This window comes from Polypterus senegalus, chromosome 10, assembly GCF_016835505.1.
Source record: "Polypterus senegalus isolate Bchr_013 chromosome 10, ASM1683550v1, whole genome shotgun sequence".
NCBI classification, from domain to species: Eukaryota; Metazoa; Chordata; class Cladistia; order Polypteriformes; family Polypteridae; genus Polypterus; species Polypterus senegalus.
The window spans coordinates 112100541-112122628 of record NC_053163.1 but is presented as its reverse complement, the minus strand read 5'-3'; the positions used below and the strand labels follow the sequence as shown (position 1 = coordinate 112122628).

The window sequence follows — 22088 nt, the reverse complement described above, 5'->3', positions numbered from 1 at the left end:
TAGACAGCAGTTATATCATGGGAGAGGAAAGAGAAATAAAAGTGGGAGCTGAGATATTTCCTCAAGTATCGTGCCTCTGAGAAAGTGTTTAATGTAGTGTAGTATTTTAGAGTTTGACTTTTTTTTTCCTGATTGTGACTTTTTTCTAACATTTTAGATACAGTTAATAGTGCTTCCCTGCTTTGTTTTCTGACTTCCTGCCTGTTTTGTGGATTCTTAATTTTGGATTATGGCTATCAATAAAAGATCTATTTACCCAATTAGCCCTGTAACCTGGAGTAAGAATAATTTTGCAGTTTTTCTTGCCTGTCATAAAAGGCAACTAAAGAAGGATGGCATCAGGAAGGCAATAACATCTTAAACACTCTTATAAAAAGAATGGGTCCTCACCCCAAGGGATGTACAGGGCCGTGGAGAGTGAAAGAAAAAGATTTGCTGACAACCAGCTAACCTTAATAAACCAGGAAAATGGCTGTTAAACTAGTAATGATTTTGATGATGACAATTTCTCACCTAACTGTCATTACTCTTAAGCTTTTAATTTAATCAAGTCTGCACTTCAACAAAGGCTCGTGTTACCTGTCATGTTTTGCGGGGTGACATACCATAGTACTGTCCTGTTGCTTGACTTTCCCTCATTGTTTGTGAAAAGCCCTTTGTGAGTGATGCCTACAATGGAATTGCACCACACAAAGGAGTGGTTCCGGCTGTGTGCCCTATGTTGTTTCCCAACTTCATTTCTTCGAATGTCATTTGACAGGTATGAGAATGTTACGTATTATAATTATTTCAGTTCTTTAATATTCGTTTAAAGCTGCAGTTTGGAATATATACATTTTGATAGTAACTGGTTATATATTTTACTTTTTATCTTTATTAGCAATCTGTTTTTGAATAGTTGGTATTTCTAAAACTCTGCGGATGTACTTTCTGATCTCTGCTATATTCTTTATATATGCACCATATTCAAGAAGTATAGCTTAGTGCTTAGGCCTTTAGCGATTACACAAGGGAACCAGTCACAGTCACACTTTGTGACCCTGAGCATGTTGTCAATCCTTGCATTGTAAAAAATAAATAAGCAACTATGGTAAAATTTATAAAAAACGTTTAGATCATATCACTCAAAATAAACTTTGCTTTTGTTGTCTTTGAGGTGCAATGTTTAGGTCTGCTACCCCATGGTCAAGGTCTCCTGGATATAAATCTTATGCTTAACCTTGTTTGTATGGAGTTTGTACATTCTCCATATGTTTTCATGTTTTTTCTTCAGGTTGTCCAGTTTTTCTCCCATTTTCCCAAGGTGTGAGTTAGGGTTAATTGGTGATTTCAAAATAGCCAGATGTGAGTCTAGGTGTGTGAGCCCTGTGAAGGATGGTCACCATGTCTAGGGTTGTTTCTTGCCCTGTGCCTCTATGTTGATAGGAAAGGCTCCTTCTCTCTACAACCATAAAATTGATTACATGGGTTTGGGAATTTTGTGTTTGACTTCATGAAGAATATAGTTTCTTATTAGAGGCACTAAAATATATCACTTCTACCTACAGATGCATACAAATCTGCTTCAGTAACTCAAGTAAGTTTTAATGGCATAACATTAAGTATTGCTGAAGTATTAAAATGTCTAATGTGATGTATCCATCTCTTTTATGAATTTGTCATTTCTGTACTGTGAGTTGAAGCACAATTGTAATTTATTAAGCACAAACCAGAATTCATGCCAAAATTCTTCACTAAAGACAATGCTTACACGTGTGTCTGTAACTAACACAGCCCTTATACTTGCCCACTTGCATTGACAGTAGCACTAGCTTATTTACTAAGAGTCACACATTTCTATCAAAATGAAACTTTTAAATTGTAGACTGCAGAGGATTGTATTGTATTTCAGTGTTATTTCTTTAATAGGCCTAGTCAGGTTGCCCTGTCTTTCCACATTTTTTCTTATTACTTCATTTCTGCCTGCATAGACAGAGTTTTTTATTAAATTCTGCACCTTTTTCCTCCACAGGGGTCCAGCTACATTGCTTTTCATTTGTTTTGATATGCTGGCTTTGTTCAGTAATGTTTTCCTTAATAGCAAGGCTTGCATTTTGGAAATTGTTCCTGTTCTGTATTCTTGCTCTCCCCCGCAGAGATTTTCCTCCTTTTAGTAATTAAGAGAGTTTCAAAATTCTTCCTGAGATGGCAGAGACTGCAATAATGAAAACTGTTTAAGCAGGCATAAGTGATTCTGAGGACTCCTACTGTGACCTGGTAGCCCTGGCACATCTTGTATTTGCCTCACACCTATTTCATCATTGTAATAGGTGAGGCCTTGGTCAAATGATAATCGTTTTCATGTTTTAATCTTCTCATCTTGCTTGACATGGCCTGTAAGGCTGAATTTGCAATTTTTTTAGTTGTCTTGCCAACTACCTGTTCTTATCCTCTGTAATGGTTAAAAAGACATTGATTTGCCTAATAGACTGTGAAGCTGTACATTTTTAAAGGCATCAAGAGTTTGTAACATCTTCTTAAGTTCTATCTACTGGAAGAAATTACTTCTAAAATGACAAATATTGGAATCAGCTACTGAAAGAAATTAAAATGAACTAAATCAAACTATTCAAAATACAGTAAATGAAAGTATTCCATGTGACCTGTTACTCATGTCACAACTATGAGACACTCCTGTCTTACCATACTGGGAATAACATTTGATTTGCACTTGAAAAAGATTACTCATTATACACTGTACTCTATAGGTTCACCTCTTTCCTTCTGTATTTGGAAAGCTAGGGGATTCACTGGGCAAACAACCAATGCTGTATTACTTTGGATTAGTATAGTTGGACTTTTCAGATCTGACATGAGAGCTATGTTATCAGCAGAAGGCAAAGTCAAGTCGGAAGCTTTTCTATCTCAATTCCTGCTGATGAAGGTGAACAGGGTGGGGGTGGGTAAAGAAGGGAAGGAAGCTGCTGCTTAGCTGCTTTCTCAGTTCAGGAAGTCACTGACCTTCTCAGTTCATACAGAGTGAAAGAAAACATTTTACCTGCATTCCAAACCGCTGCATTTTGTCTCTCTGTCAGGCTGCTTTGCCTGTCTAATTTGGATTGTTTAGAACATCTTTTTCCTTGGAATGCACGGTGAAGGTATCAAAAAGTATGGGCCAAAATCGTAAAAAGATAAACTAGATTTAGCAGAACATAATCAGCTCTTAAGATGAAATTTTAATTTCAAAACTGCAATTGAAACTAAACATAAGAGATTAAAGCAACTAATAGAATTGCTAAAAAAATATCAAGATTATTAAAGCACAATAGTACACATGAGGCAGCACACCAAACTGAATCTTTTTCTATGAGAGAAGATGATATAAATAAAAAAACTTATCTAGCCTTTCAATGTTTACATTATAAAGATTTCTTCCATGGAGAACACTATTTCAAAGAATTTTAAGCACAATATACAATTAAAAAGCTACACAGGCAAGTTCTTAAAAGAATACATCATACATTAACAGCAAGGATTGAAACAACTTTACCACACCAGTTTCTCAGCTGGGGCATTATGTTTTAAAACATGTAAAGAAAGTTGAGCTACAATATGGGAGTAACTGGTATTGCATACTAGGATTGCAAATTTGACTAAAATGTGCGTATGTTAGTTCTGTTATACAGCAATGTCTGAAAACTCAATTTAAATGAACTGGATTTTACAGCAGTTTGTTCTTGGGATGTTGTGTTTACTTGTAGGGAGTAACTTTTCACCCTGAACACTGCCCTCCTCTCTAATGCTGCAAGGCATTCATGCAGCTAATGATAAAATGTTAATAGATAGTGGATAAGGAAGACTGAGCATTCAGAAATGTGGAACATTTCCTGAGTTCTCACAGACTGATTAGCCACTCTTGTTATGAGTGGAGATCACTAAGTGATATAACGTTTACATCATGAAATGCTCACTGGTAAAGGTTACATGGTAATTGTTAGAAGGATATATGGTACATGCTGATATAGACACACGCTTATTATCAAAGGTATTAACTAAATTATGAACTCAATATTTATATTCATAACTACCATCAAATTGGCAAATCAGGATTTGGCATTCAATCATTGCCAGTGGTTCTGGTTTCATTATTACAGTACAAATAACCAGTTATACAGTATATTATTAGCACTTATTATTCGAATCAGAAATTGTTTTTATTAAGTTTCTATACACAAGCATTATAGTAATTTTTCCACTGATTTTTTTATATGCTGCTGTTATTAGATGGCAATATTCTTGAATAAAGACAATCTAACATTCTCAAATCTGCTTAACTCAGATAAAGAGGATGGAGGCCAGAGCCTTTCTTTGCAGCACTTAGCATAAGGCAGGAACACATCCTGAATGGGATGCAGTATATTGCATGGCCATGTCTTGTGCACACCCATTTTGTGCCACTTTAGAATCACTAATTATTATGCATATCTTTGGGTTATGGGAGAAAACTAACAGCGTACACAAGAGACAAATACCCACACAGACATTGCTAGAACACGTAAACTCCACACAGACAGCAACCAGTCAAACTATTTGAAGCCACTATTAATTATTTTAGACGACAATTCTTCCCCCAGTTACTGTACTTGAAGAGCACATTGAGTGATTTATAATCTGCACTTCTTGTTAGATGAGCATGTTGTCCAGTCAGTTATAAAATGGGAACATTCACTGATAAGTGGTTTGCACTTATTATTCAATAAGGGTACTCACTCTTCTGACATAACCACTTCTTTATTAGTGGGTGTATTCTCTGATAAGGTGACACAGTGGTAGTACTACTGCCTCACAGTAAGGAGATTAGGGTTCACATCCTTAGTTCTCTTTGCATGGAGTGTTCTTGTTCTACCTGTGTCTGTATGGGTTTCCTCCCTCAGTCCAAGAAATGGGTGGGTTGGCAATACTAAATTGGCCCTAGTGTGTGGTTGGGGTTTATGTATGTGTGATGGACTTGACATTGTCTCCACTGTTTGTTTCTGATGATATTTTCCCAAATAAGCAGGATTTTATTAAAATAGCAAGGAACAGGCCAAAATATGTTGTTTCATATTCAAAAGTTATCTCCTATGCAGTATGTGCGCAATGGCATCACATGTTAGTTGGCATCCAAGCACTTGACTGGCAAAGGTACATTGTTACCATCATCAAAATGATTGTGATAATCAAAATACAGCCTAAAATGGTGTCACAATTACAACCCCAATTCAAATAAAGTTGGGATGTTGTGTAAAACGTAAATAAAAACAGAATACGATGATTTGCAAATCCTTTTCAACCTATATTCAATTGTATACACTACAAAGATAAGATATCTAATGTTCAAACTGATAAACTTTATTGTTGTTTTGCAAATCTTCACTCATTTTGAATTTGATGCCTGCAACATGTTCCAAAAAAGCTGGGACAGGGGCAGCAGAAGACTGGGAAAGTTGAGGAATGTTCAAAAAACACCTGTTTTGAACATTCCACAGGTGAACAGGTTAATTGGAAACGGGTGTTTGTCATGATCAATCAATCAATCAATCAACATTTATTTATATAGCACATTTTCATACAAAAAAATGTAGCTCAAAGTGCTTTACAAAATGAATAGAAAAATAGAAGACACAATAAAAAAATAAACATAAGTTAACATTAATTAACATAGAATAAGTAAGGTCCGATGGCCAGGGTGGACAGAAAAAACCAAAAAAAAACTCCAAAAGCTGGAGAAAAAAAATAAAATCTGTAGGGATTCCAGACCACGAGACCTCCCAGTCCCCTCTGGGCAATCTACCTAACATAAATCAAACAGTCCTCTTTGTATTTAGGGTTTTCATGGAAGGACCTGATGATGATGGTCACGTAGACTTCTGGCTTTCAGTCCATCAATGTTGGAATGATTGGGTATAAAAGGAGCATCCACAAAAGTCTCAGTCGTTCACAAGCAAGGATGGGGCGAGGTTCACCACTTTGTAGGCAAATAGTCCAGCAGTTTAAGAACAGCGTTTCTCAATGTACGGAATCTAGGGATTTCATCATCTACTGTCCATAATATCATCAAAAGATCAGAGAATCTGGAGAAATCTCTGCACGTAAGCGGCAAGGCCGAATACCAACACTGGATGGATGCCCGTGACCTTCGATCCCTCAGGTGGCACTGCATTAAAAACCGACATCATTCTGTAAAGGATATTACCACGTGGGCTCAGGAATACTTCAGAAAACCATTGTCAGTTAACACAGTTTGTCGTTACATTTACAAGTGCAAGTTAAAACTCTACCATGCAAAGTGAAAGTCATATATCAACAACACCCAGAAACACCGCCGGCTCCTCTAGGCCCGAGCTCATCTGAGATGGACTGACGCAAAGTGGAAAAGTGTGCTGTGGTCTGACGAGTCCACATTTCAAATTGTTTTTGGAAATCATGGACGTTGTGTCTTCCGGGCCATAGAGGAAAAGGATCATCCGGATTGTTATCAGTGCAAAGTTCAAAAGCCAGCATCTGTGATGGTATAGGGGTGTGTTAGTGCCCATGGCATGGGTAACTTGTACATCTGTGAAGGCACCATTAATGCTGAAAGGTACATACAGGTTTAGAAGCAACATATGCTGCCATCCAAGCAATGTCTTTTTCAGGGACGACCCTGCATATTTCAGCAGGACAATGCAAAGCCACATTTTGCATGTGTTACAACAGCATGGCTTCGTAGTAAAAGAGTGCGGGTACTAAACTGGCCTGCCTGCAGTCCAGACCTGTCTCCTATTGAAAATGTGTGGCACATTATGAAGTGCAAAATATGACAACGCAGACCCCTGACTGTTCAGCAACTGAAGTTGTACATCAAGCAAGAATGGGAAAGAATTCCACCTACACAGCTTCAACAATTAGTGTCCTCAGTTCCCAAATGCTTATTGAGTGTTGTTAAAAGGAAAGGTGATATAACACAGTAGTAAACATGCCCCGTCCCAGCTTTTTTGGAACGTGTTGCAGGCATCAAATTCAAAATGAGTGAAGATTTGCAAAACAACAATAAAGTTTATCAGTTTGAACATTCGATATCTTATCTTTGTAGTGTATTCAATTGAATATAGGTTGAAAAGGATTTGCAAATCATTGTATTCTGTTTTTATTTACGTTTTACACAACGTCCCAACTTCATTGGAATTGGGGTTATATATAAATCAAGCAATAACAAATAATAAAATAATCACACATATACTGTATATTAAATTAAGGAAAATTATTCCCAACCACACTAGAACATTTATGAAACATTCACTAAATGAACATCACTTTTAGATGGGGATATCCATTAATCAAAACCGTACATCCAACTATTAAATATGGACTTCAAACAATTTATTACATACATTGCCTGTAAGATGGATGAGTTTGCCATTTTCCAATGCCCATTTGTTAAAGAAACAACTGAGGTCAAGTAAATACATTGGTTTCTCAGACCTCAAGGAATGCAGATTTGCTATCTAGAATGGCTGCTGTCTGTGAAAAGTTTTCACATTCTGTCCAGCTCTACATGGATTTTTCTCAAAGCTTTGTAGTTTTTCTTCCACATTCAGCAGGTATGCACATTAGAGTAATTGGTGATGTAGCTCCCAACAACTATGTAACTGGATTGACCAGGTTCCGTTTTTCACAACTCTAGCTGAATGACAACGAGTTTACATCCATATAGTACAATACCTAATCATATATGTTTTTGTACACTACTTGCTGATGATAAAATTTCATTAGCATAACTCTCCCATACTCAAAGTCCTTCTGTTCACCAACTCTCCCAGTTACTATTGATTTCACCCTGACACTCCAGTATTGTCTTGTACTGTTTATTATAACACAGGTCTGCTTACTTGCTGTAGTGCCAATGAGGATCAGAATGAAAGGAAGCTGATAAAAGCCGGGAAGTTAAAAATCTCTCTGACAGATTCTGCCAGAGTAAAGACTGCAAGATTTCCTGTTATTGAAGCCTAAAATGTACCATGACATCACCTGCTCCTTACTCTTAATACTAAGAACTCTAAAGTCAGGCAAGCTGTTCCTGTTTTCCGTTGCACCCTGAGCCAGACTGTTATCTGTGTTCTTCAATGGTGACCATGTGCCTGTGTTGAATACACTAGGCAAGGGAGTTTGGGGTGTCTCATATAGTGGCTATTAGAGATGGATCCTCAAATGGCTCTGCTTGTCTTATTGTACAGACCTGCCTTAATTTCTACTGCTGGCATTTCATAGCAGGAGAAGTCCACACATCAATAAACAGTTTGACACACAGGGTGACAGTTAAATGCTGTAAAGTTCAATTATTTCTGTACTGGCTAGGACAAAATGTAACTTGCTGGATACCCTATCTAGACTGCCTGATTGGTAACCAGAGAAGAGGTTTTCAATCCTGTAGAAGAAAGTCTAAGGAGAAAATAGCGATAAAGAGGGAACTCGGATCAGTGAAAAATGAGCTTCCCTAGTTCCATGACTAGGGTTCTGAATTTAAATGCAATTGTTTAAATAAGACCTTGGAATATGCCCTGGGTGAGAGGTCATCCAACAGCAAAAGAACAAAGAACAGGAAGTAGAAGCAGGAAGAACAGTGGCCAGAAAACTATAACTGCATATGAAAGGGAGTGGTTACATTTCAGGGTTGGGAAACCATCTGACTTTAGGGCCAAAAGGAAAGCGAGAGACTAAAATCAAGCTAATTAAACTCGAGCAGAGTAGTTAAATTTTATAGATGTATTGTGAATTTTTACTTTTCTATGCCTTTCTTTGTTTCTGCTTACGTTTGTAGTATGCATCAGTTTGTTAGGACCAGGAGTGGCACCAAGTAGTGATTGCAATTGTTAGTTATCTCAGCCATAAACACAGTGGTATAGCAATGGTCTCTAGTTTGATTTGTACACGGGGTGTCTTTAATTAAGTGTTGACATGTAAACCAGCTCTCTGGTGATAATAGGCTTTAATAAGCCTATTAAATTAGGAACACTCACTCAGCTAAGATGCTTAATACAGAACCTGGCTTAATATCATGGTGTGTAGTGGATTTGGCTCATGATGAGGGTTCTGGCTGTTCTAGACAAACCCCATTACACAAACCTCACCCCCACTTTAACATTTATGTGGATTTCCTCTGGTGATTTCTGTTTCCTTTCATGGTCTAAAGACATCATTTTAATTGGTGACTTTAAATTAGCCAAGGAAATTGTCATAATCTGTGATCTACTACTGTACCATCACTGTCTGCTTCCTACTATATACTACATTTCCTCACAACATTGGCCTTGCAAAAAAGTAAAAAAAAACTTTGTGAAAACACATCAACTGAAAGACTTTTTGCAGCTTCTAACTCAGCCCCTATTCCTCAATGATTGAGTTTGGTTATGGTGAGAAACAAGCCAAAATAAAACCTATAGCTCATTATACTGAGGAATTGTAACTAAGTAGGTAATAACCCCAAAACTACAGAGAGACCTGGAAATTATTATGGCTTACCTGGTCATTATGCAAGACATCCCTGCCCTCTGGCATGAATTTTTAATGCTCCCCTTCCTAAAACATAAGGGGCACAGGTGGGGTACATTTGACCAGAAAAAGCTTTTAACACTTCTTGCCAGAGCATTAACTATTTCAGAAGGTCACTAGAGGTCACTTCCTCCTGAATACCAGGCTTGGCCAAGACAAAATGTATATGAGTAATTTCCAGATTGGTGGCTTCATTTCTTAGTAAGCAAGTGAGGAAAAGGCAGTAATCTGGGCGGTTGCTGTATTCATAACTCATACTTCACCCAGGCTGCTTGCTTCATGCTTTGTGAACGATACTGGGTGGTGCATCACTGCAGCTGCTAAATTTAGTCTACCGAGTCTGGGCAGCCACCACTGTTCCTTTAAATAAAATTCTAATACCAGCATTGAAGCAACTAACTAAGCTGGGAGGGAAAAGTATAAAACAGAGTGCTTTACTGTTTTGTAGAAGGGTTGTACCTGGACTGAAAAGCACTTTAGAAAAATAAATCACCAAAACATGTTTCCCGTTTTTGCGTCTTAAACAAGCTAAGAAGTACTGAGTTAAAAAGAAGAAAAGCCTTATATGGTGCTGATACTTCCAAATGACAAACTATTCTGCTTTCACCCTTAGATTTGTTACTTTCTTGTCAGTCCTTTTCTTACTAAAGAACTGCCTTTCTCTGAGCTGGTTTGCATTTGGTGGGGTTTTATTACTCTATCATGCTAATCTGACCTGAAATCATGTATATCTAAAAATAACCTCCACCTTCTCTTTATCCCTGACTGTACATTATCATTTTCCAAGAAACACTTTTTCCATTTCTTTATTTTTATTTTAACCTTGCCTACTTCAGTAAATCCTGGCTTCTCATATTTATCATCTGCTGACTTTATCATTAATTAAAAAAAAATCCCATCATGCATAGAACTGGAGCTGAAATTATTCCTGAATACATTGATTCCTGATTAATCAGTTTATGTAAACATGCAAGTAAACAATCAATATTGCTTACTTTATATAACTCCTTTAACAGCATGCTCAATCAAAAGCAATTTCACAAGGCAGGAAAAGATATCCATCCATTTATTATTAAAACTACTTAGTTAAATACAGTTTTGCAGGAACAGCACAAGATACTATGGTGAAACGTTTTCCAAATACACAGTAAATCCTAGGGCCATTGGGAGATACCTGAAAGAGCATCCAAATGTGCACATGACCAGTGACATTATTTTAGTCTTGATATATAAGATGTACGTCTGCATCAAATAGTGTTTGGATTTTAATTTATTAAAGGTACAACTAGTGAAAAACATTCTCTAACAGGCAAACAATTATAAGAAGGAATTTGGTTTCATCTTCTTCTTCTTTCGGCTGCTTCCGTTAGGGGTTGCCACAGCGGATCATCTTCTTCCATATCTTTCTGTCCTCTGCATCTTGTTCTGTTACACCCATCACCTGCATGTCCTCTCTCACCACATCCATAAACCTTCGCTTAGGCCTTCTTCTTTTCCTCTTCCCTGGTAGCTCTATCCCTAGCATCCTTCTCCCAATATACCCAGCATCTCACCTCTGCACATGTCTAAACCAACACAATCTTGCCTCTCTGACTTTGTCTCCCAACCGTCCAACTTGAGCTGACCCTCTAATGTACTCATTTCTAATCCTATCCATCCTCGTCACACCCAGCGCAAATCTTAGCATCTTTAACTCTGCTACCTCTAGCTCTGTCTCCTGCTTTCTGGTCAGTGCCACCATCTCCAACCTATATAACATAGCTGGTCTCAATACCATCCTGTAGACCTTCTCTTTCACTTTTGCGGATACCTGTCTGTCATAAATTAATGTGTGCTTCTGCTATGTTACAGCTGGGATTGCATACCACTTTGTTGTTATTTTTGAATGATTTTTAATGTTTTTTTTTGTTTTAATATAATTTGTGTTAAAACTGATAGTTTGGTTTATAATTTGGTTTATATCATTGCATGATAACAAGTCTTCAATCTGCTTCAAGAATGATTTAAGATATGAAGAGGTAGGGGAAGTGACGGCAAAGGTGATAGAGATGAGAACGGTACTAGTACGCATGTGCTGGCCACTGCCAAGAGTTGATTCTACAATAAAATAAAAATAAAAACAGGAATAACCTTGGAATTAAATCATCACCCCCAAAAGTGGATAGTAGACGTCACATAGTATATGTGTATCAAATCTCAGGTCTATAGGTAAAATGGTTTTTGATCTACAGGTGATTTAGAATCTTGGAAGTACAAATCAACAGCCACGGTAGCATATTATATATAAAGATACATAGGTATTTTGTATTTAAGTTGTTTGATTATGTTTCTTGTACTTTGTGTTTGAAACCCATGAGGCAGGGCCACCATGTCATCACTTCTTAAGGACCACTTGCTTCCCTTATATTCAGAAGAGATGGATTACTTCAGATTGTTATTGGAGTTTGTGAATTGAATTTTTCATGAGTATTGTTCTTATTTTCTAGTTTTGTGAAAATTTGATTGCTTTTCCCTTGCCTTAATGGGTGTTTTTAAGTATTTTGGGACATATAAGGTATTATTTGAGTTTTATAAGCCATTCCCACCATTTTGGGCCTTTGCCTATGTGTAGTTTGGAGGCTGGTTACCTTGGTGAATCCATCTATAGGCAGGTCATGACATTTTGGAAGCCTCACACCTCTCTTTCATCATATCTCCTGTTTACAACAGTTTATAACTGTTTTTTTAAGCACTCAAAGCAGCACATTTACCAGGACCTGGAGAATATCACAAAAGTGGCATTTTTATTAACCCTTAAATAAAAGTCAAGAAGCAGAAGTTTTCACGCCTTCTATGTGAAAATGGCCACTGTGGATTTACATGCCAGTACATTTACTTGTGTACAGTGCTTCAGTGAGAAACAGCTATTTCAAAGGCATTACAACAATGAAGACATACTTTAAACCTGGAGGATGGCAAGAAATCAAAGACATTATCACATTCAACATGTGTAGAACATTACAAACAAACATGATTCCACTCCTTGCAATTACAAGCTATGTTCAAGGTTTTTTAAATACTGTAGTTATGTTTATACAGGAAATTGGCCTTCTCAGTAATCTAAATAGACAAGAATAAAAGCACATAGAGATAACAGAGCCATTTACGTGATTTAAAAGTATGCTTTTGGTAACTATTTGTATTAATTTAACAGTAGTTTTTTACCTGTACTTTTACCACACATAAGAACGCACACAGCTAGCATTTCTTTATTGCTGATATTTTTTGTTAAAAAGCTATATGGCACTGAAAGAAAAAAATTCTTGAGCATGGAACTTTATAGTGATTATCATTCCTGATTTGCTAAAGGTATGTGGCACATGTAATGGTTGTGTAACCCTCAGTGGTGGTACAGAATACTTACTTTTTCCTTGTTTTTTTGAAGGAATCTACTGTTTATGTGAGCTTTCCCACATAATTTTTGCTAATATTACCTGGATCGGGCCTCAATAGCCCATGTTGTTTTGCAACACCAACCTTTACCCCACTGAAGAGTTGATTACAATCAGATGGTAAATGGGATTGCCTCTTCATTGTTCTGGCATTAGTACAACCCACCTCCTCTAATAACCATCCTTGTGGTGATCCTCCTACCAAAATCACATTACTAATAAGAGATATGCCACTTTGCACTTTTCACCCCTCAGGTATCAGTCACTCACTGGCATTTTGTCTACTAGCTTAAGGATACCACATTTTCCTTCATTTTATGTAGCTAGTTATTTATGGAAAAAGACAGGGATTTGCCATATTTAAACGGGAGCAACACAAATGAGAGGAGAATATCTCCAGAAATTAACATGCATCGGAAGAACAAGGACTTTTCTTAAAGAATGGGTATGCATTGTCATTTATAAGATCCTTTACAAAACTGTTTACTGTTTTGGATTTTAAAATTGGCAAATTGTTTCATTTCCACGTCTTATGTTTTATTATATATATTCAGTTTTATAATTACTAGGCCTTTTTGTTCCTTAGATCCCAGTTCACATTTTTGCAGACATCCTACATTTGATAAAAACTAAAATCAGCAATCCCTCCCAAACTACTTATTCCTTCGACAATCAAACACACCTTACAGCTGATGAAACTGACAAAACACTGAAACATTAGTATAAGATGTTAGTTTGAGTTTTATTGCTGGTTTAACTCCTTGAAACACACAACAACCGTCAAGGCATTGGAAAGCAGCACATTTTCAGAATAATAGTCTGTAGCCCAGGGTGGTAAGTCACTCTCCTCTCAGTCTGCTCCTATCCAGGCATTCCAAGTTCTTTCCAGATGTCTTGGCTCAAGAGGAAAGGTCTAAATCTTGAACAACATCATTAACAAACTCAGACACCAGGTCATATATTAACCCATAGCCATGAATGACAAGTATGGTAGCTACTCTTTTTATTATTTTATTCAAATACCATTTGCAAAATGAGTCCAAACAAATGTACTTACAGTATAGCCTGCTTCTGTGTCTCTTACATGGAACATTCTAGATTTTTTTTAACTGTGATATAAAAGATATTCGTATACCACAATTTCAGCTTTGTTTGTTTTCACTCAAAAAGGAGCTTGTCTCATGTATATAGTAAGTCCTGATAATACACAAAACTCCTTTCTTAGGTAGAATCCATAGTAGGCACATTGATACATGCATAACATAACATTCTCATACCCACTTAATCCATTTCAAAGTGACAGGGACCAATGCGAGCTGCAATGGGCACAAAGAACGGACATGCAGATGTATGAAGAACATGCAAGCCCCACATGAACAATGACCCTTGACACTAGATCCTTGAGGAAACAGCTCTTATGCCACTACACCACCATTTCTCCCATGTGTATACAAATGCATACTAAATGTGGACACTTTATTGGAACCACCTATGTAGTACCAGAAAGGACTCCTCTTTGCTTGCAAAACAGCCTGGATTCTTTGAGGCATGGATTCTACATTGAGATTTAGTGGATGTGTAGGCTATTGCAACAAACTGCAGTCACTGCCTGCCATCTTTGTAGAGCCAGCTTGAGACAATAGCTTGGTGTGACTTTCTTGCACCCACTTGGGCCACGTAAATGAGGTTTATAACTGTAACTCTAATGATTGATAACTTCGTGGTGGGCAATCGAGAGTGAAAATAACTCATAGCACACATTGGGAAACCAAAGGTCTGACATAAATAGGCTAGAATTGCTAAACTAGGCCAATGTAGTAGAAACCACCACTGCATGTTGTCAGCAAAACACTACAATATGACTATAAGAGTAGTTAATTCCACAAGTAATGCTGAGGGGAAATGGTAAACTGGGGTGGGCTCTATCTGTGAATAAAGGGATCAAGTGTGTATTATTATACCAGAGCAAATGGACACTTAAATTTCAACCTATCATAGATGGGTAGCACAGCTAGTACACTGTATACATTTTTCATGCTGTTTACTTGAGGTGTAGCAATGAGGTGTGGTTAACCTATGGTGACATATACAGCTCTTCAAACAGGATGGTAATGCATGCTTTAGAAGGTGGTGGTCACTTAAAAAAAATCGCAGTTGATCTTTGATCTGACTGATCCTAGCACAATTTAACAGAGTATAAACTACTAATGGTCAATCCAGACATAACCTGTAAATCTATGTGATATTACAAAGAAATTAAAGTTTCCTGGTGTTAAAGATTTCAGTTAGACTGAAACTGATAAACTTAAGAAAAACATGCATAATCCAAAATCTGATCAACTAAAATGCCTCACCTCCTTTTAATTAGTACTGTGAAGGGTCGGAATAACAAACGCCAAATATATATTTTTTCACAGAATAGTAGCAGATGATTAACTTAAAAAAGTGACAAATGAAAGATGAATACTCAGTTCAAGGAGTCCATGAAGCTGGCTAATATTTACAATGTGTTTGTATCTTACCCGGACAAATTCTAAAGGTTGTCAAGGCACCTAGTCCAACTACATAATTCAGCAGTTTGTTTGTGTAGCTTCCCTTTTGAATGCAGTTTTTCTTAATTTTCGAAGATGTCAATGAGAAAATGTTTTACCATTTGATTGGAGGAAGTCAGTTAGATCAACTTTATTGATGCCTTTAACCCCTTCCCCCCGCCCAACCCAGTTCTTCAACATTCAAGACTTATGTGTCTTAATTCACTTTGCCTGTCAAAGGGCTTTAGTCCAAGGAGGTGCTTGATAATTGGAGTATGGTTGTTATAGTTATAATATTTGTTTAATATTTGTTATATGACAGAAAATGTAATTAGCTGTTATATAGTGATTCCTTCTGCTTACTGTGTTTCAGAATGATATATCAGCAAAAACTTCTAAGTCCCCTTTTGCAACTTGTTTCTTGCAGGTCAGCATTTCACATCTTCAATCTAATTAATGTCAAGTTCATTTTGATATATTCACATCAACAAGGGAGCAACAGTTTCAAAATGGTTAGCATGGTTCCTCACAGGTCCACTGTCCTAGGTTCAAATCCCAGTCAGGTATTCACTCTCCTCTGTTCACACATGTACAACCACAAGTTGGATAAAGTTGGGACTGTAGAGAAAATGCGAATAAAAACAGAAAGCACTCATTAGCAAATATTGTTTGTCCTGAAAACAATGTAACAGCCCATTATTTCATGTTACAACTAATGAACTTTATTGTTTTGTTTTTTTTAATAAACACTTCTTTTGATTTTGATACTTGCAACATATTCCCATAAATTGTGTAGGCTAGTAAAGATTTAACCAATTTGTATCTCACAAAGGGTAATAAAATGTTGAGGCACTGGATATGCCAATTTATTGTTTCAGGTGTAATTTTTTTCTTGCAAACAAGTCTTCATTGGTGCATTTAGCCCTTCAAAATGGAGCACACATTCTCATTTGGGGACAGGTCAGGACTGTAGATAGACCAGTCGAGCACCTGCACACTCTTCCTGTGCAGCCATGTCTCTGTAATACATGTAGAATGGGGTTTACATTGCCTTGCTGAAGTATGAATGTCTTGGAGTCAACATATGTTGCATGCAAATCTGTATGTATTTATGCCTTCACAGAAGTGAAAGTTACCCTTGCCCAGGGCACAGACACAACCCTATACTATCACTGGTGCTGGCTTTTAAACTTGTAGCTGGTAACAGTCTGAATGGTCATTTTCTTCTTTGGTTTGAATTGTTGACAATAGTACAGATTTCCACTGTGTGATAGTCTAACCCAGATGCCTCCTAACCCAGAGAAGTGAACAGGACTCCTGGACACAATTAACACCTGGCTTTCTTTTGGCACAGTACACTTCTGCCATTTCTGGATGTAACTGTGTATTGTGCTACTTGCCAAAGATTTGAGCCTATTTTGTTATATCACTTATTAATGAATTACAGTTCTTGATGCAGCATCCTTTCCCTTTGTGCACCAAAAGTTCTCCAGATTCCGTGAAACTTTTAATTATATACTGCTGCAGGTGAAAATACCTTTGACAGAATTTTGCATGCATCTGTGGGAAAATAGGTATTTCTTGGTTAATCTTTGGTCCTAAAGCACTAGACTTTTCCTGGGTGCAGCTTTTATACCAAAGCATTACAGTCACCTGTTGAATATTATGTTTCTACTGGCATCATTATTTTCCTTTTTTAACTCATTATTACCCCTAAATTGTGCAAGCCAAATTTTTTAGGAATGTGTTGCAGGGCCTTAATGGCAACAATGGATGTACAATATACATATAAATAAATGAAGTTGACCAGACTAAACAAATATCTTGTCTTTACAATATTGGTGATGGACTACAAGTCAAAGTGAATTTTGAAATCACTCACTTTTGTTTTATTTTGCATTTTCCATACCATCTCAACTTTTTCTGAGTTTGGGTTGTAGTTTTTTCCAAATACTCACCTCTTTGATTCACATCTTGTGGGCGAGTATGCCATGCAGTGAACTGGCACCTCATTCAAGGTTGGTTCTTACCTTGTACCTTAAGTTTTCAAGATAGACACCCCGTACATCTACACTATAATAAGCAGGTTTAGAAAATGGAATGGTGGATGAATGAAGTTGTCATTAAAAATTCTGAGTTCTTTACCAAAATATTATAGTTAAATGCAAACACAAATATTCAGTGTAACATAAAACAGGATTGCACAGTGTTCAGCTTTGCTGATTCATGGATCCTGCATCTTGGGATTGAACCCCACACCTGGTTGTCTGCTTGGGTTTTGCTCCTGTCATTCCAATTTTACTCATTAAGTTTAAATTTGCCCAGTGTATGGCCAGGTGTGCCCATGAATAAGCCATGGTAAGCTTGTACTCAATCCAGAGTTGATTAATTTCTTGTATTTGGCAATGCTGTACTATGCAGTGAACTTCCACCATCCTGCAATAACTCTGAGAATGCTATAGCATAAAATACAATATAACAAAATGTGCCCTTGTCTTTAGTTGTTTTAATGGGGCTATTAAAACTTCTAATTATTTTAGTAATATTAAACAAGAATATGTAATAAAAAAGTTAAGCCAGCTGGAAACTGAAAAGAAGGCAACATTCCAGTTTATTGAGATTGCAAACAAAATAAAGTCAGGGGAATCATGGTCATTAGAAACATGCAAGTCAAGTTTATTTGATGTTGGTCAAATAGCTAGTCCACCTTTTTCTGGGACGTATACAATGTACTGAATTATACACACACTATTGTTCAAAACTGTGGCAGGATACTGTGAAGACTTCTGGGTGATGCAAATAACCTTCCCTCATTTTGTATTTATTTTAACAGGTTAAGTCTTAAAGTCTACCTAGTTTTAAACATAACTGTGGATTATAAATTGGAAAAGCACTGTTAAGTTCCCCCTTCAAATACAAGATACTTTTCTGGCTGAATGAAGAAAGCAGTTATGTGAATAATGATACAGTTATGTGAAACGGTAAGTACACCCCATAGAAATTGTTGACCTTTTCAACATATCTGAATAAAAACAATTAGATCTTCACCCACACTGTGCCTACAGATAAAGGTGATATACAAATTAACACAGATTCACCTGGGGCCTCATGTATAAGTGGTGCGTATGCACAAAAATGTTGCGTAAGCCTGTTTCCACATTCAAATCATGATGTATAAAACATAAACTTGGCGTAAAGCCACGCACATTTCCATGGTAGCTCATACTCTGGCATACGCAAGTTCAGTGCTCGGTTTTGCAGTCTGGTGGCACCCAGCGTCAAAGCAGTGCTACTGTTCCAGTGTGGTTTCCCTTTCTTTTTTAGATCCACATTCCTGATGTGGCTTTATAAATACACTGAAATTAACCACATATTGTTTATTAGTTTAATGCATCTGATTGTAATTAACCAGTAACAATATAATGGTCCACGGAGTGGCCAGACTATTCCAAATACCATAGCTGCTTTAGTGTTGTTACTCTCACTGCACCTTCTTTTTCTTCTTTCAGCTGCTCCCGTTAGGGGTTGCCAGAGCGGATCATCTTTTTCCGTATTACTCTCACTGCACCAATCGGAGCAGCTGATCAGAAAGAGAATTATCGGTATACAGCATCAAGCACACGCTGTCTCAGCCATGATGCCTATTTGAACTGCTCTCACACGGCAAATACTTCAAAACCTTTCCTGTATGGACCTCGCGGTTCAGAAACAGTTTCATCCTAAGAACTATAAATGTACTCAATCAGTCCATCAAGTGCTCCTTGTAGAACTGTTTGTACTCATTAGTACAATCACCTCACTTTAAACTTGCACTACAGTTATAATATTGCACAACCTGAGCCACTTTATAAAGCGCGTATTTACATATGATGATGATATCATTTTTAAGATTAAATGCAGCAAAATATGTTTATTATATTATACAGATAAAACTTTAACTTCATTTAAATAATCTACTGTATTTTGTTAATAATTAAACATGTGAGGACACGGTGTTGCTGTGCTAGAAAGGATCTGACACTTCCTGCCTCGCACTGTGTGCTAGCTGGGACTGGCGTGACACTGGAAGGATAGAATAATTAAACATGTACTATGAAGATATTTCAATGTTCCTTAAAAGTTTTGAAGAACTGGCCTTCTGAGCTTACAGATGGCTAAACGTCTGTTACAGAGCTGATTGTGTGGTGATTGGGTATTTGGAGAAAGAAAAGTAGGGACAGGAATTGGGGGTTAGTACGTTTGAAAGAGACAGTACTGCTGCAATAAATTATTTCATCGAAGGTCGCACACAATCACTGTGCCACTGTGTTCCCATGTTTAATAACATGCTTTAACTCCTATATCATGCAAATGATATCAGGTATACATCTCAGTATTTTAATTATTCAGAGAGCTGTAATATTACAGATGTAATGGATTCTGTGTCCTGTCAGAGGAAGAGAAAGCCCGGAAGCACGTAGTGATTCACACACATAGACAACATAGAAGATCAAATACAAAACAAAGCATTTAACTTGCCACTTTAGTTAAGATGGGATTTGAGAAACTAGTTAACTAAACGAATTTATGATGACGTTTATGATGTTCTACTTTAATGACAAAATAAACTATGTGATTAAAGTGGAAATTGAGACATTTCATGCTTTTTTCCCCACTGTGTACCTATTTTTTTTAATAAGCTTTCATATAAAACTCTGACTATGGGCTACGACTCACCTTTTCATGGCAACTTTGATAACTGACAACTTCTTTTTTTATTTCGGGCACAGTACAACTTTGTGAACTTGAGCTTTCGAGTTTGTCCAGCACTCTATGTCACTCGATCAACTTCCTTTTGTTGTTTATACCACTGTTTAAACTAACAAATAGTATGTTTTTCCTTGCCTCCACTTGGTATTCACTGAACCTCTTCTATTTCCCCCTCATGCTTTTGCCATTGTCTTTTCACAGAACGCTGAGTTTAAGGGCTATAGTGTGAATCTATGCACTGCGTTATACATGAGGTCCCTGGTGTATTAATTCCAATAATCTGACCAAAGTGCACATTTATCACATGGAAATAATAAATACACCTCTACATGAATCACCACATCAAATCCATAAAATTGTGATTAATGAATGATGATTAAAAACTCATTGGGGAGAATGCAGGTTTGTTGGATTTAAACTGCTGATATCAAGGGTCTGGTGTTCTCTTTGATGTTGACGTTTGTAGTGTCATCATGCCAAGATCAAAAGAGCTCTCGAAGGTCCTCAGAACGAAGATTGTGGATGCATGTGGCATAAAATTATTTTAAATAATTTATTCCAGTGGAAAGAAAATTATGAAGTGGCATGGATTTCAAACAACTGTTCATTTTTCAAAAACTGGCCAGCCCAGCAAATTCAGCCCAAGAGCTGACCATTTGACACTAAACAAAAACTCTAGGAACCCCAAAATTTCTTAGTGGAATCTGCAGGTACCACTTGCAAAGGTTGGTGTCAAATGTACACATTTACAATCAGAAAGATATTGGAAACATTTGACGTGCATGTGAATTGTGCAAGGAAAAACCAATGGTATCCATAAAGAACATTAGAGGAAGGCTCTGGTTTGCCACATATAAGCAAAGACCAGGTTTTCTGAAATAATTTGCTCTGGACACATAACTCAAAGATATCAGTTTTGTAACCACATCTGTCAGAGTTGAAATTGAACTGGAAATGGTGCTTTTAGCACTATAATGATCTGAAGCACAGTAAAAAAAAAAAAATCAATCGAGAGATTCCTTAAAAAGAAGAAGTGGGTGCTTATGGACTGGCCTAGTCAAAGTCCTGCTTCAAAACCTATTGAAATATTGTGGGGCATTTGAAACGCACATGCAAGAAATCCCACAAATATCTTGCAACTGAAGAAGTTTTGTATGGAGGACAGATCAAAAATTCAGAGTCCTTGTCCGAGATTGGCAGGCAGTTATGCAAAACATATACAGGTACAAGTATTTTTTGCTAAAGAGGCCAATACCAGCTTCTGGGTGCATTTACCAATATTGTTGTTGAAAAATGACTAAAAATGCAAAATTCCTTGTGTTTTAATTAAAGTAAATGACCTTTATCTGTAGGCACTGTTTTCCTTAAACATATACAGTTTGCCTGTTGAAATAATGGAAAAAATCAGTAATTCACATACTTACTTTTACACATGATAGTGTCTTATGGTCTTCGGCCAGATCACTAGGAGGTAAAATGCTACAATAAAAGGATGGAAATAAGAATACTGTAGAGGAATTACTGCAAATTCATTCCATCTTTGAAGTCTAGACGCGGTGTCTACTAAGGATGTTAACAACAATAACAAGTTCGGCCATATGCTGTAAAATAGTAAAGAATATTATATCCAAAGATTAAAAAAATATCAAATCTTGCAAAAATTAAAATAAGTACTTTCCCTATATAATAAAAATTATAATTTACACCACAACGTAACTTTTTACAGTGTGTCAAATTTCCACTATCGTTTCTTCTTTACTTTCTCTACAACGGAACTACAATCCTGCGAATAATACGGCGAACCATAATTTGTAACCCTCAGTCGACG

The 22088-nt window shown here is 36.9% G+C and overlaps 1 protein-coding gene and 1 long non-coding RNA gene across 2 annotated transcripts in view; one reads left to right on the top strand and one right to left on the bottom strand.

Annotated features, from left to right (window-relative positions):
• The window catches only part of las1l (LAS1 like ribosome biogenesis factor), a 91147-nt gene that overhangs the window by 1374 nt on the left and 67685 nt on the right, over positions 1 to 22088 (top strand). Inside the window, exon 2 of the mRNA XM_039766341.1 lies at positions 18345 to 18492. The gene's annotated coding sequence lies outside the window, so the exon portion shown is untranslated. The remainder of the gene's footprint in view (positions 1 to 18344; positions 18493 to 22088) is intronic.
• On the bottom strand, positions 13976 to 22048 carry LOC120537419. Its single transcript, XR_005635319.1, has 2 exons — positions 21685 to 22048; positions 13976 to 16129 (listed from the first exon to the last, which is right to left on the bottom strand). It is a non-coding gene; the product is annotated as an uncharacterized LOC120537419 (long non-coding RNA).